Below are 15,264 nucleotides of genomic sequence, written 5' to 3' on the forward strand. Positions count from 1 at the left end.
AGCACAACATGACGACCAGGGCAACAGTAGCAGACCAACCATGCCACTGGATACCTCTCCACAGCCTTCTGCCCTACCACGACGAGGCAGGAGCAGGAGAGAAGGAGCAGCTTCGGGAACAAGGATGCAGGTTGACCGAGGTGTCTTGGACTACTTGTCCACAGCTGCTCATGATGATGGGGAGGAGCCTTATGGGCGCAGTCTTGCACAGTACTTGAGGGCAATTCCCCGTGGGTACAGGCTGCGTACTAGAGGGGCTCTCCAAATCGTTTTGGATGCTAGCACACCACCCAATAATCCCCGCACTGTGTTTCATTTTTTGGAAAGGTGGCAGCTGTCTGATGAAAATCAAATAGATAGGCTGGTTGGACTTGATGTGACAAGTCAACCATCCTTGGAACCTCTTCCTCCTCCTCCTCCGCCATGGATGCCAACACCTCCGCCTCAGCCTGCACACATACACAATGTGGCTCCACAGGTCCAATATATGGGCCAGGGCGCACATGCTCAATATGGCCACTTTAACTTATCCAATGTTTAAGGGTGGCCCCAACATGGGTATGTTAGACATGGCCATATTGGGGTATATGAGCAATTAGGGCAGCCCTACCAGGACTACCCCCAGCAATTTCCAAATTACCCCTACCCAAACCCCCAAATAGATCCTGCCAGGATGCAACAGATGGCACAGCCAACTGGCAGCGCACAGGGGGACAGAGATGTGGCCCAGCAACCAAGACCAAATGTCCAAACAGGACCCCCACCATCATCCCCAACCTACCATGACTTGTAGGTTTTCCTTTTGACCTTTTTTGGGGGTTTGTGTTTTATACATTATGTTTATTTTTTGTGACAGAATGTTACCTACTAATGTGCTGCTAACATTATGCCATATGGTACTAATATGGTTATTTGCTTTTGGCATTCCAAAAAAAGAAAAACAAGTAATAAACTTGCTAACATTCACAATGTGTGCCTGTTCCTGTTCGTACGTGTTCTGTAATGTGTTAGATACATCTAAAACACTAAAAAGTAGTCACAAAAACACACAAAAGGGCAAGCAAAAAATCTTTATGAGAACACAACACAACTAAACCACTGCATAGATAAGGCATCATCTTGCCAGGGAGTAGCACCCTGAGGTGTAAGAAAATAAGTAGTGAAAACATCACGTACTTTGAGTCCCGAAATTGGACGACGGGGTGGGATTACATGTGTCCTAGGCCTAGACACATTTGCTGACTCAACTTCAGCATCATCATGTGAGGGGCAATCATGAATTCTTGTGAAGTTATGTAGGACCACACAGGCTTTAATAACTTCATTGACATTAGCAACACTCAGCTGAATGGCGGACTGTAGGACCCTCCATTTTGCCGAAAGAATACCAAAGGCACACTCCACCAGTCGCCGAGCACGTGATAGGGGCAAGTTAAATATTCAACGCCGGTAGTCAAGGGTTCCTCGTGGATATGGCCTCATGACATGTCTGGTAAATTGAAACACCTCATCTGCTGCAAGAACATAAGGCACCGGTTCCAGATTTGAGTCTGGAAGCTGACGTGGTGGTGGTAGGTCCAGCTCATTATTACGCAGCTGCCAACCCATAATGGAAGAATTGAAGACTCTGGAGTCTCCAGTTCTTCCATAGGCCCCAATATCTACAATTATAAACCTGTAGTGAGTGTTGACCAGAGCTAACAATACTACAGAAAAATATTGTTTATAATTATAGAATTGGGACCCTGAGTTCGGCGGCTTACGCACACGGATGTGCTTCCCATCCTGGGCTCCAATACATTGTGGAAACTGGCATGTGGCCTCAAATCCATGGGAGATACGCAACCAGTCTGCCATTTTGGGCTCCGGCATTACCACATGATGGAGTCTGGACCAGATTTCGGAGCATGTAGACCGGACAATGCCAGAGATTGTTGATTTCCCAAATACTCAAAGAGGAGATCCCAAAAGGGAAAAAAAAAACACCTGGTTCCCGCGCTGCTATACTAACAAAAAAGCACCCAAGAAGGTAAAGAAATATCCAGCAGGATGTAGCTCTATCTTGTTTACTATTTTATTTGGAATCTGATGATCGGTTTTCGGCCCCCCAAAGAACTTTTATATATAAGGGTATTTCATAAATCATGAAAAATAATTTCTTTAACCTTCTTGGGTGCTTTCTATCATCAATTAATGGGTGTGGCTATGGGATCTAAAGTAGCACCAACCATTGCTAATCTTGTTATGGGACATTTTGAGAACATTTTTATAGAGAATTCTGTTTTTAAAAATGAGATCATTTTTTATAAGCGCTTTATTGATGATCTGATTTTAATTTGGGATAATCGGCACAATAACCTTGGTGTTTTTATTGATCATCTTAATTCTAATAAATGGGGTTTTAATTTTACTCCACATTTTAGTGATACTGCCAATGATTTTTTGGATTTAAATGTATTTATTGAATCCTGCAGTATTCACACAAAGACGTTTTTTAAGAAGGTGGACGCTAATAGTTTTTTACATTTTGAAAGCGGGCATTATTTTAAATGGGTTTTCAATATACCAGTAAATCAGTTTAAGAGAATTAGGAGGAATTGTACTGAGGAGAAAGATTATTTGGAGCAGGCTGATTTTTTCAAAAATGGTTTTATGCACAAAACTATCCCAAAAAACGTATTGAAAATTCCCTCAGACATGTACAGACTGAGTGTAATCAGGAAACGCTGCTTACAAAGAAAAAGAGCCGAGAGGATGGGGACTTCTCGTTTAATTTTTTAACTACATTTAATAAGTGCCACAAACAAATGAAAAATATATTAAGGAGGAATTGGCACATCCTCCGCAGTGATCCTGTTTTGGGGAAGTTCTTGCCTGAGAAACCTAGGGTCACCTATAGGAGGGCTCCCATGATCAGAAATATATTAGCCCCCAGTCGTTTGAAGGAAAAAACCCTGAATCCCTCTGTGAATATTAAAATAGCTAGTAATGTTGGAGTGTTTTGGTGTGGGAAATTGAAATGCCATTGTTGTAAAGGCATCACTCATAATGTGTCCTCTTTCAGCTCTACCTCCACCAATGAATCCTTTCCCATACGTGAAAGGTTGTCCTGCGAGTCGGACTTTGTCATTTATTTGATACAGTGTAGCTGCAATAAACAGTATATAGGGCGGACAACACAAACATTAAGAAAGAGAATTAATGCACATTGTCACAATGTCAAAAAAGGCTTTATGAAGCACGGCATGTCCAGACACTGCGCTATCATACATGGGCGGGATTTTTTGGATTTGCTGTTTTTACCTATTGACCGGGTTGATTCTAATACCCCTAACAGATTCCAGGCTTTGTGTAGAAGAGAAATCTACTGGATTTATAGGTTGAATATCATAAATCCAAATGGCCTCAATGAGGTGTGAGATATTTTCGAGTGAAATTTCTTCTCAGATGCGTTTATTTTTCTGTCACTCTGAAATGGTTTCCTGACTTCTTATGTTAGTATTCTAAGTGGAAAACCAGTCTGGTTATTCACGGTCTTGGTTTCCTGTGTATATAATGTTCATTTTTTATCTTAAATAGATGGCTCTTTTTAGCCCAATATAATAGTGTGCCTATAGCACTACTAGTTAAAGTGGATGATTTTAGTTCACATACATACTTTTAGTCCCACATCCTTATAGGTTTGATTCTGGTAAGATAAGTTTTTTTTTTTTTTTTTTCTTCTTTAAAAATGTAAAAAATTTTTTTTGTTTTTTCCTTTTAAATCTATTCCAATTTGTGATTTATGGGGAGTAAGTTATTGTGTCTTTTAATATTGGTTTGTTTTGTAATGAAATGTTTATGTATTTGCATTTGGATACTCCACCCCACAGTTTCCTCTTTGTGAGCAGCAGGGTAATTAACCCCGATATGATATAAACCGTCAACCGTCATTCCTCATGGAATGGACCTCGAAACGCATTGTCTTTGTATGTACTATGAAATAAAGCATTGATATTGGAACCTACTCCTAGAATCGACTGTATTTCCTCCATTTGAGGGTTGAAGTATAGCAGCGCGGGAACCAGGTGTTCTTTTTTTTCCCTTTTGGGATCTCCTCTTTGAGTAATGGAAGCAGACGTTGTCTGTCTACACCCTCCTGCTGCAGCTTCATTATATGGGATTGGGCGTATTTAGTAGTTGTGGCGTTACACAACCTCTGAGGTTGAGTACCCTGAACAATTCAAACTTTACTTATTATATCTGGTAAAGCCCTATGGGCGCGCTTTTGTGGTTTCTTTTATCTTTGATTTCCCAAATAAAAGTTCTAAATGCACATCAGCATATGAAAGGCCAGTTGAAAGGAAGCTTAAAAAAAATAAAAAACCATGAGTACACAGCCCAACAAACAACAGATAAAGCTTAAATCACATCTGTTAAAGTCTAGCAATTCGAAAGTATGCATGATCAACATTAAATTACATGCCATGGCTTGGTTTAGTATTACACAAGTATGTAATGTTTCTTGGGAAATGTGCTTGAAAAAAAATCGAATCTAAAATGGCAATAATAAATAAGGTTCAAGGTCTGGAAATGAAATATGCTACTTCACACATCATCAACATATTGCTTTAAGACATACCATAAGGTGAGGAGAAGGCGCTTCTCTGCAGAAATAGCTTTGTGCATTCTCGTGTCCTGAAATGTGATACCAGGGCGCACAATCTCCAGCAAAAGATCAAATGTAGCAAGGCTCATCCGACAATATTGAAAGAACTTCTCCGGATGGCTACGCAGAGATGTATAGAGACGGTAGAAATGGCCTTTAGATATCCTGCTCACCAAAAGCGGATGGACTCACATTCATCTACGCCTCTTCGGATCCACAATCAAAGGGTTTTGCTCACCAAAACGTCGGGATATAACCCAATAGAAAAGAACAAGCTCAGTGGTGTTAAAAGTCAGCCTGTCTGTCATGTTTAGCACAAAGCAGAGATAACAAAATCCAAGCACTGACTCTATGGCAAAGGTAGCAGGCTCACACCTGTTGGAGAGCCCATAAATATAGGGCGGGATGATGATTTAAATTATTTTCAGGCCTAAAAACCGTTATTTGTCCATTTTGTAAGGCTCCGATAAAAAATTGCCAGAGGGATGTCAAACGGATGCTTAGATGCGAATAAAATTGGATCAACGCTGGAAAATCGGATCACAGATGTGTCCATGGTCAAGAAACCTTTGTGCGATTTCGGTCCGTAAAAATCGGACCGATTTTTTTATCGATGTGTGTGACTCCAGCCTAACCATTGTGCCCTCCAGTGATCTCTTGCGCCCTGAGTCCTGCACCACAAGGTACACGAAGCCTGATATACTGTAAACGAAACTGGTAGCCCTGGGGCCCAGCTCCACCTGTGAGGAGCAGAACCATCCCAGCTGCGCCACCATCAGCCCCAGCGATTGCGTCACCATCAGCCACAGCGATCGCCTTTAGCAGCGTCGGCCATCCGTTCCCGAAAATCACAGGTGGCATCACGCTAAATCACATATTCGTATGGCACAGCCAGGGCCACGGAGTTGGGTCATGGCCCCGTGACTTCCCCAAAGAACTGTCCGACCCGGTTCCGAGTACCCCACGGCCCTGGGGGTGTGTCAAATGTGGATGTACTTGAAAAATTGTACCAATGTACCAATGCAAACCAATTTATCAGTCAAAAAAGACCTTAAACAACTGTGTCTACTCAGAAATAAAAAAAATATGGATTTAGAATGAAGATGAAGCCCCTCAGAAATTATTTTTTTAAAAAATAGATTTTTTTTTCTCTGTGTGAGAGTGAAAAAAAACCTATATAAATTGCACAATTATAATTGTATCGACCTGAAAAATAAAGTTGAATAGTGAAGAGTGTTTTAAACAAAATACAGGATTTCTGTTTCTTTTGTACATTCTACCTCCAAAAAGCTAAAATAAAAAGGTAATCAAATAGATGCATAGAAAGTACATATTGTCACACAAAAATAAGATCTCATACAGTTCAATCGATGGAAAAAATGTAAACCTTTGGCTCTCAGAATATGTGGACACAAACATATTTTTTTTTCAGTCTATTTAATGTACTTGTGCTAGGTGACAAACCCAACAGATCTAATACTGATATTCTATCCAAAGGAAAGGTCATCAATAACATAAGCTTGGGCAAACCCTTTAAGGCCAACATTGCCCTTCAGAATTCATTATGTAAAGAAATGTCTATTCTATGGCTATATCAGATTACACACTAAGGGTACCGTTACACTTAGCGATGCACCAGCGATCCCGACAACGATATGGATCGCTGGTGCATCGCTAAGTGGTCGCTAGTGAGCTGCCACACAGGCAGATCTCACCAGCGACATCGCTGGGGTCGGGGGTCGCTACTTACCTGTCAGAAGCGGCGATCCTGACGTCCTCCCGCCCGCGTCCACGCGTCGCTCGTCGGCGCCACAGGAAGCCCAGCAGGAAGCGCCCGACGAGAAATGATCCAGGACCTTCTCGCGCGACCAGTGTTAAGCAGCGGGGGAGCCGGTCGGAGGTAAGTATCAGATGTAGCGATATCGCTAGCAATATCGCTGCTACGTCACAAAATCGGTGACTTTACAGCGATATTGCTAGCGATATCGCAGTGTGTAACGGGGGCTTAAGGTTATGTTCACACGGTATCTTTTCAGTCGGAATCCTCATCGAACATGCTTAAAAAAGTGCTAAAAAAATAATTAACTTCTACAAAGCGCTATCAATAAAACCCATTGTGCATATTTTTAGTCTTTTGTAACTACTTTTAGCCTCTTAGTGCTTTGAAAACCATGAAGTGGCTAAAAGAAGTGAACGGCCCATTTTTCAGGAGGCTGGCATTTTAAAAAACATTACTGAAGCGCTTTAATTTGCAATAATGATGCGGGCACGCTGATGTCTAAAATACATTGGGCCTGAGTAAGCAAAGCTTTCATGACAGAATTCTGTTGTAAATGCTTTGAAAAGTCCAAAAATATAAAAGCAATTTAGAGTTTTTCCAAAAATTTGCAAACTTTGTTGTTTTAACGCCAGTTTATCTCAGCTCCACCATAATGGACGGAGCTGGGGGACGTAGAAGTGATGCTACAGTTTGTCTACTTCATGAAGAGCTGTGGCTTTCCCTTTAACAGAAATTTCATTCAAATCATGACTGGAGTGAAATTTCTGGTGTCTCTTCATAAATCTGAAGTGTCTGATTCCTGTACGCTCCAGCACCTTATCAAGACGGTTGTGAATATTGCCAGTTTTGATGAATCAGACCCCTAGTGTGTACATAATACTTGTTTTAGCATTTTGCTACACTTATAATTCAGAGAGGTTCACATGAGCATGAAAAAATCGTTCAGCGTTTCATCCAGAAAAATGGGACGATTTTTTTCCCAACTTGTTATCTTGTGCAATCAGTGTGCAATCCGTATTTTAAAGCAGCAACTGTTAATAAATGACAAGACCATGTACAGTTTTCTATGCCACAGAATTGTAATGTATCAAAAAAAAAATTAAACTACACTGTGGCACTCAATTTTTTTTGCGCACCCATAGAGTTGAATTGCTGAGTCTCATCCATTTTAAAGAAGAAACTAGTGCTACTGTGATGTTTTTCCCATGCGTATTTGGTCAGTAAAAAAAAGCTCATCTGCGCTGTCCCATTGAATAACATTGAAGGAAAAAGTAAAGGAAAGTTCTCCAGCTATGGAAAATGGTCTCAATGGAGGGATAAAAGCAACTTTATATTTAAGCCATTTAAAATTGTTTGCAACCAATATGGGTAACTGTACAGATGATGCACATATGAGAAACCTACGCGTTTCAGCGATAAGCCTTAGTCATGGTAATGCAGCACTGGCACCAAAAATACGATCGCCTGAACAAGCCCTTAGGGAACGCTCACACTGCTGTATAACACGGCTAAGTGCTATTTGATGCTTTGCCAGATAGCATTTGGCCCAATGTCATACTGTGGGGCGGTGCAGATCAGCGATTATTTTTTGATGTCGATTCGGCATGCTACGAGTGTATCCGAGAATCAGATCACACGCACTCATACAAGTCTATGGGTGTGTGTAGAACATCGATGGAATCGGAGTACAGTCCGATTACCGTGGATGCTGGCAATGAAGAAGATGGAGATATTACTTACTCAGCCTCCTTCGCATCTGAGCTGCGATTCTGTCATGTGCGAGAATCAGATCAAAGTAAAATGACACACCGCAGATATTGAGCCAACGGCCACTTGCATATAGCATCCGTGAGAGAATCATCGGATGCTACTCGCCAGTGTGAGCGAGCCCTTAAAGTGATACCATTTAAGTTTGACTGATGGTTTGACCAATAAACCCAGGTCCTGGAGAGTTGACCGTGCATGTGCAAACATATTTCATAGTAATCTATCGTAGTTAGTAATTTATTTTTAACAGGAACACAATTCTTAAATTTTATTACAGATCTAATCATTCCATATGATTGACAGAAATAAGCCACAAGGATTTTCTTTGCAAAGAAATCAAGTTGAGATTTCTGCTATAAAATTCAATAAGTCTGATTGCTGTTTTGAGCGTCTGGATGTCACCAATGAGTGAGATATTTTCAGAACATGATTTTGTCCCTGAACTTGCTGACCTTCTGCATTTCAGAGCTACTTATTATCTTCTCTCTCTTGTTTGGGTTCATATAATTGGATCCATCAAAATCCCTATGGCCCTACCCTTACTCTGCAAATGAAAGAGGCCTGAAGATGCCTTCGTCAACAAAAGCCATGGAAAATCTAATATGAGTTTGAAGTCACCTTTAGCAAAGTGCAGGCTTGGTCATATTTTACTATTTAATAAAAGCAAACAGGTAAATCCTTGCACATTGTCCAGTATTTCAACGCTTGGTGTTTACTGACATTTGAATTAATTCAGGTGGCTTAATGCCCCTCTGCTTCTCAATTTATTCTCATATTATGATATCGGAGTGAAGATGCTTATTTATTTTATGCTCTGACCTTTCTGTATTTAAATGAACGTGGATTTGGTGTCATATCATGAGCAATTGAATGTTTGAAAGAACCCAGCTGCTGGTGATAGTTATTGAATTATATTAACATTTCTGACATCAGTTTAAAAGGAGGCAAGTTACTCAGGGTAAGTCAGAAGTGAATGATATGAAATAATAACTACATCAATAAGCTAAAAGGTTAGAAGAGCCAGCTATGTAAGAACCATATTTGCATAATTCAATTCCCTTAAGTCTGGCTAACCTTAGAATAGAATTGACTAATATATTGTTTATTTCTTCATTGACTACTTATTTTTCTAACGCGCTGACTTTTTTTAAATTATTTTAAGCTCTTTTAATTTTATTCCACATAGTTTCTTGCTATTTTAAAGTAATTAAAAACAAGAAAAGGGAAAAAAAAGACCATGGGGCCGATTAATCAAGACTAGTGTAGAGCACGCTCGCTCTAAGCCAATGTTCCTATAGTACAAGGTGTTGAATTCAATTAGAGGTGCATCTTCTGAGTGAGGTGCACCTCATGCACAGTGCCAGAAATACTATTCTGGTCCAAGATTGGAGTAGCATTTCTGCCATGCAAAACAGTGGGTGGCATTTTTGATGAATTTAATAAGTGGGTGCGGACATCTCATCCTGCCCGACTCCTCTCCAGCTTTTTGGCAGAGCTTAAGTGTGAAAATGCCAAAAGTCACAACATGTTTTCTCAACTTTGCATTGTGAAAAAATGCTGTTACATTTTAACCCCTTAAGCCCCAAGGGTGGTTTCCATGTTCGTGACCGCGCCAATTTTTACAATTCTGACCACTGTCCCTTTATGAGGTAATAACTCTGAAACGCTTCCATGAATCCCGGTGATTCTGACATTGTTTTCTCATGACATATTGTACTTCATGTTAGTGGTAAAATTTCATTCAAATAACTTGTGTTTATTTGTGAAAAAATGGAAATTTGGCGAAAATGTAGAAAATTTTGCAATTTTCCAACTTTTAATTTTTATGCCCTTAAATCACAGAGACACGGCACACAAAAAACTTGATAAGTAACATTTCCCACATGTTTACTTTACAACAGAACAATTTTGGAACCAAAATTTTTTTCTGTTAGGAAGTTATAAGGGTTAAAAATTGACCAGCGATTTCTCATTTTTGCAACACCATTTTATTTTTACGGACCACATCACATTTGAAGCCACTTTGAGGGGTCTATATGATAGAAAATACCCAAAAGTGACAACATTCTAAAAACTGCACCCCTTAAGGTGCTCAAAACCACATTCAAGATTCAAGAAGTTTATTAACCCTTTAGGTGCGTCACAGTAATTTTTTGAATATTTAAAAAAAATGAACATTTAACTTTTTTTTCACAAAAAAAATACTTCAGGTTCAATTTTTTTTATTTTACCAAGGGTAACAGGAGAAATTGGACTACAAGAGTTATTTTGCAATTTGTCCTGAGTACGCTGATACCTGATATGTGGGGGGATCCACTGTTTCGGCGCATGGCTGAGCTCAGAAGGGAAGGAGCTCCGTTTGACTTTTTCAATGCAAAATTGGCTGGAATTCAGTTTGGACGCCATGTCACAATTGGAGAGCCCCTGATGTTCCTAAAGAGTGGAAACCCCCCACAATTGACCCCATTTTGGAAACTAGACCCTCCAAGGAACTTATCTAGATATGTGGTGAGAACTTTGAACCCACAAGGGCTTCACAGAAGTTTATAACGTACAGCGGTACAATTAAAAAAATCATATTTTTTCCACAAAAATGATCTTTTCACCCCCAATTTTTATTTTACCAAGGGTAACAGGACCCTAAAAGTTATTGTGCAATTTGTCCTGAGTACGCTGATACCCCAAATGTGGGGGTAAACCACCATTTGGGCGCATGGCAGAGCTCAGAAGGGAAGCAGCGACATTTGACGTTTTTGGCTGGAATTGAGATCGGACACCATGTCGCGATTAGAAAACCCCTGATGTACCTAAACTATTGAAACTCCCCACAAGTGACCACATTTTGGAAACCAGACCCCCCACGGAACTTATCTAGATGTGTGGTGAGCACTTTGAACCCCCAAGTGCTTCACAGAAGTTTATAACACCCAGGCGTGAAAATAAAAAAATCATTTTCTTCCACAAAAATTATATTTTTGCACACAATTTTTTATTTTCCTAAGGGTAACAGGAGAAATTGGACCCCAAAAGTTGTTTATCAATTTGTCCTGAGTAGGCTGATACCCCATATGTGGGGGTAAAACACTGTTTGGGAGCATGGCAGAGCTTGGAAGGGAAGGACCACCATTTGACTTTTTCAACTCAGAATTGTCTGGAATTGAGATCAGACACCATGTTGCAGTTGAAGAGCACCTGATGTGCCCAAACAGTGGAAACTCCCAATTCTAACTCCAACCCTAACCCCAACACACCCCTAACCCTAATCTCAGCCCTAACCCTAACCCTAGCCCTAACCCTAGCCCTAGCCCTCATGGGAAAATGGAAATAAATACATTTTCTTTTAATTTTATTATTTTTCCCTAACTAAGGGTGTGATAACGGAGGATTTGATTTACTATTTAAGGCGGGTTTTTATGTTTGGCAGCTGTCACACGCTAAAAGACGCTTTTTATTGTAAAAATAGTTTTTGCATCACCACATATTGAGAGCTATAATTTTTGCCGTATTTTGACCCACCGAGTCAAGTGAGGTCTTATTTTTTGCAGGACGAGTTGACGTTGTTATTGGTGTCATTTTCGGGCACGTGACATTTTTTGATCGTTTTTTATTCCGATTTTTGGGACGCAGAATGAACAAAAACCAGCGCTTCATGAATTTCTTTTGGGGGGGTGCGTTTACACCGTTCTGCGTGCGGTAAAATTGATAAAGCCCTTTTGTTCTTCAGGTCAGTATGGTTACAGCGATATCTCACTTATGTCGTTTTTTATGTTTTGTCGGTTTTATGCAATGAAAACTATTTTATATAAAAAATAATTATTTTTGCATCGCTTTATTCTGCGAGCTATAACTTTTTTAGTTTTTCGCTGATGATGCTGTATGGCACCTCGTTTTCTGCGGGACAAGATGACGTTTTCAGTGGTACCATGGATATTTATATGTGTCTTTTTAATCGCGCATTATTGCACTATTTGTTCGGTGGTATGATAATAAATCATTATTTTTTGCTTCGTTTTGTATTTTTATTTTTTTAAGGGGTTCGCTAAAGGGGTTAACTAATGGGACAGTTTAATAGGGCAGGTCGTTATGGACGCGGCGATACCAAATATGTGTACTTTTATTGTTTTTTTTATTTCCAAAAAATGAATTTATTGGGGGAATTTTTTTTTTCTCATTTATTTGGCGATTTTTTTAAAAATTATTTTAACACTTTTTTATTAACTTTATTACATTGTCCCAGGTGGGACATCACTGTCCTGTGACAGATCGCTGATCTGTCACATCACAGATCCCTGTGACAGATCGCTGATCTGTCACAGGCAGTGCAGCAGGCTTCCTCGTGCCTGTGCTTTGCAGGCACTGAGGAAGCCGGCTCCCTGCTGGCCCCCAAAGATCCCCATCGCCTTCTTGGATTCGGGAGCCTGCAGGGAAGGAGCCCCCCGCAGCAGCCCTGCACATTGCGCTGCCGTGGGGGGCTCAGGGAAGCACGGAGGGAGCCCCCTCCTTCCGATGCTTCCCTTTAACCTCCGGTACACCGCGATCGTGTTTGATCGCGGTGTGCAAGGGGTTAATGTGTTGGGGGTGGTCCGTGACTGCCCCTTACACATTGTGCCGGGTGTCAGCTGTGAAAATCAGCTGACACCCGGCCGCGATCAGCGGCGCTCACCATGTGGGCGCCGCTGATCGCTATGACGTACTATCCCATCCCTGGGAATTAAGTCTCAGGACACATGGACGGGAAAGTACGTCATATGGGATTAAGGGGTTAAAATTTTTATGCCACTTTTCTGGCATAAAACTTTAATGAATAGGCCTCCATATTTAATATCTTTCAACACTGAGTTAAAAACTTTGCTGCTGTTTGCCTCCTCTTAGGCTAAGGTCATTTTCACACATCCATGTAGCAGGGACAGTTCTTGCATCCGATGACCTTGTTCTATCTCAAGTCTCCTGACTTGAGCCAACTTCTTCATAAGCATACAGTGGGTACGGAAAGTATTCAGACCCCTTTAAATTTTTCACTCTTTGTTTCATTGCAGCCATTTGGTAAATTCAAAAAGTTCATTTTTTTTCTCATTACTGTACACTCTGCACCCCATCTTGAGTGAAGTAAAACAGAAATGTAGAAATTGTTGCAAATTTATTAAAAAAAAATGAAATTATAGCTGTTTTGGTCAGGACCTATGATGGGAAAGAAGCGGGACATGTGTTATGAACTGTGATTATACTGATGACTAGACATACTCTGTCATTTCAGCCCGCTAGGGCTTCATTTCATGTTTGTACATCCGACACTCATTAACCCAGCTTTCCAATGTTTCAATGTTGACCTCAAACCCATCTCTTGCCTACCTTCATGTCTCCTCCACTTCTGTTTTATGTTTATACATACCATGTCTAATTTGATTTTATGGTAATATTTCTAATAAGCGTTATATGTAAATTTACTGTGTGTGTCTCGCTGCTACTCCTTTTCCTTACATATGTATGCAGTGGTGTGAAAGAGTGTTTGCCCCTTTCCTGATTTCCTATACTTTTGCAGATTTGTCACACTTAAATGTTTAAGATTGCCAAGCAAATTGAAATATTAGACAAAGATAACAAAATTAAAAGCAAAATATTTTTTAAATGAAGGTCTAATATTATTAAAGGAAAAAGAAATCCAAACCTACAGGGCCCTGTGTGAAAAAGTGATTTCCCACCCCCCTTAAAATATAAATTAACTGTGGTTTATCACATATTTGGAAAGCTGAGATCAATTTCCCACACCCAGGTCTGATTACCGCCTCACCTTTTCTCATTATAGAAATCATTTAAATAGGACCTGCCTGACAAAGTGAAGCAGACTAAAATATACTCAAAATCTAGACGTCATGCTCCATGATCCAAAGAAATTCTGTAACAAATGAGAAACAAAGTAATTGAGATCTATCAGTTTGGAGAAGTGTATAAAGCCATTTTAAAAGCTTTTGGACTCAAGTGAATCACAGTGAGAGCCATTATTCACAAATGGCGAAAACATGGAGCAGTGGTGAACCTTCCCAGGGGTGGCTAGCTAACCAAAATTACTTCAGGAACGCAACGACGACTCATCCTAGAGGTCACAAAAGACCCCAAAAGAATATCCAAAGAACTGCAGGCCTCACTTGCCTCAGTTTAGGCAATTATGACTCCACCATAAGAAAGAGACTGAGTAAAAATTACGTGCATGGCAGAGTTTCAAGATGAAAACAATTGCTGAGCTACAAGAACATAAATTCTTGTCTCAGTTTTGCCACAAAACAGCTTAACCCCTTAGTGACGGGGTCAAATTTTTGAAATCTGACCAGTGTCACTTTATGTAATAATACAGTAAGTCTGGAACACTTCAACATATCCCATTGATTTTGAGAATGTTTTTTGGTGACATATTTTACCTTATGATAATGGTGCATTTAGGTCGATATGTTTTGTGTTTATTCTTAAAAATTATCTGAAATTTGACAAAGCTGTAAAAAAATTGCAATTTTCAAACTTTGAAAGATTATTCCTTTAATCTAGATAGTCATACCACACAAAAACATTAATAAATAACATATCCCTCATGTCTGCTTTAAATCAGCACCATTTGAAAAATATTAATTTTGTTAGCATTTTAGGAGGTTTAAAAAAATAGCTGCATTTTTTCCTTTTTCCAAAGAAATTTAAAAAATATTTTTTTTTGGAACTATCCAGGTTTGAAGTGACATTGGGCATCCTATACTTTGGAAACCCCCCAAAAGTGATACCATTTTAAAAACAGCACTCCTTGTCATATTGAAAACTGCTGTCAGGTAGTTTATTAACCCTTCAGGTGCATTTCAGGAATTAAAGTAAATGACATGACAGGAATGAAAAAATGTATTTTTACGACCTAAATGTCTCTAACGTCTGAACATGTTGCTATAACCAGCAGGCTCTAAAGCTGCTATTTGGTTATGAATTGCCATGGCAAACATAGAGACTACACAATTAAGATCTCAGGGTGCTGAATGGGAAAAATAGGAAGTCCCCACACTCTATTAACCATTTATAACATGTAGTCACTATTGTC

Source organism: Dendrobates tinctorius, unplaced genomic scaffold, assembly GCF_039654945.1.
Source record: "Dendrobates tinctorius isolate UK_male_01 unplaced genomic scaffold, ASM3965494v1 ptg000042l, whole genome shotgun sequence".
NCBI lineage: Eukaryota > Metazoa > Chordata > Amphibia > Anura > Dendrobatidae > Dendrobates > Dendrobates tinctorius.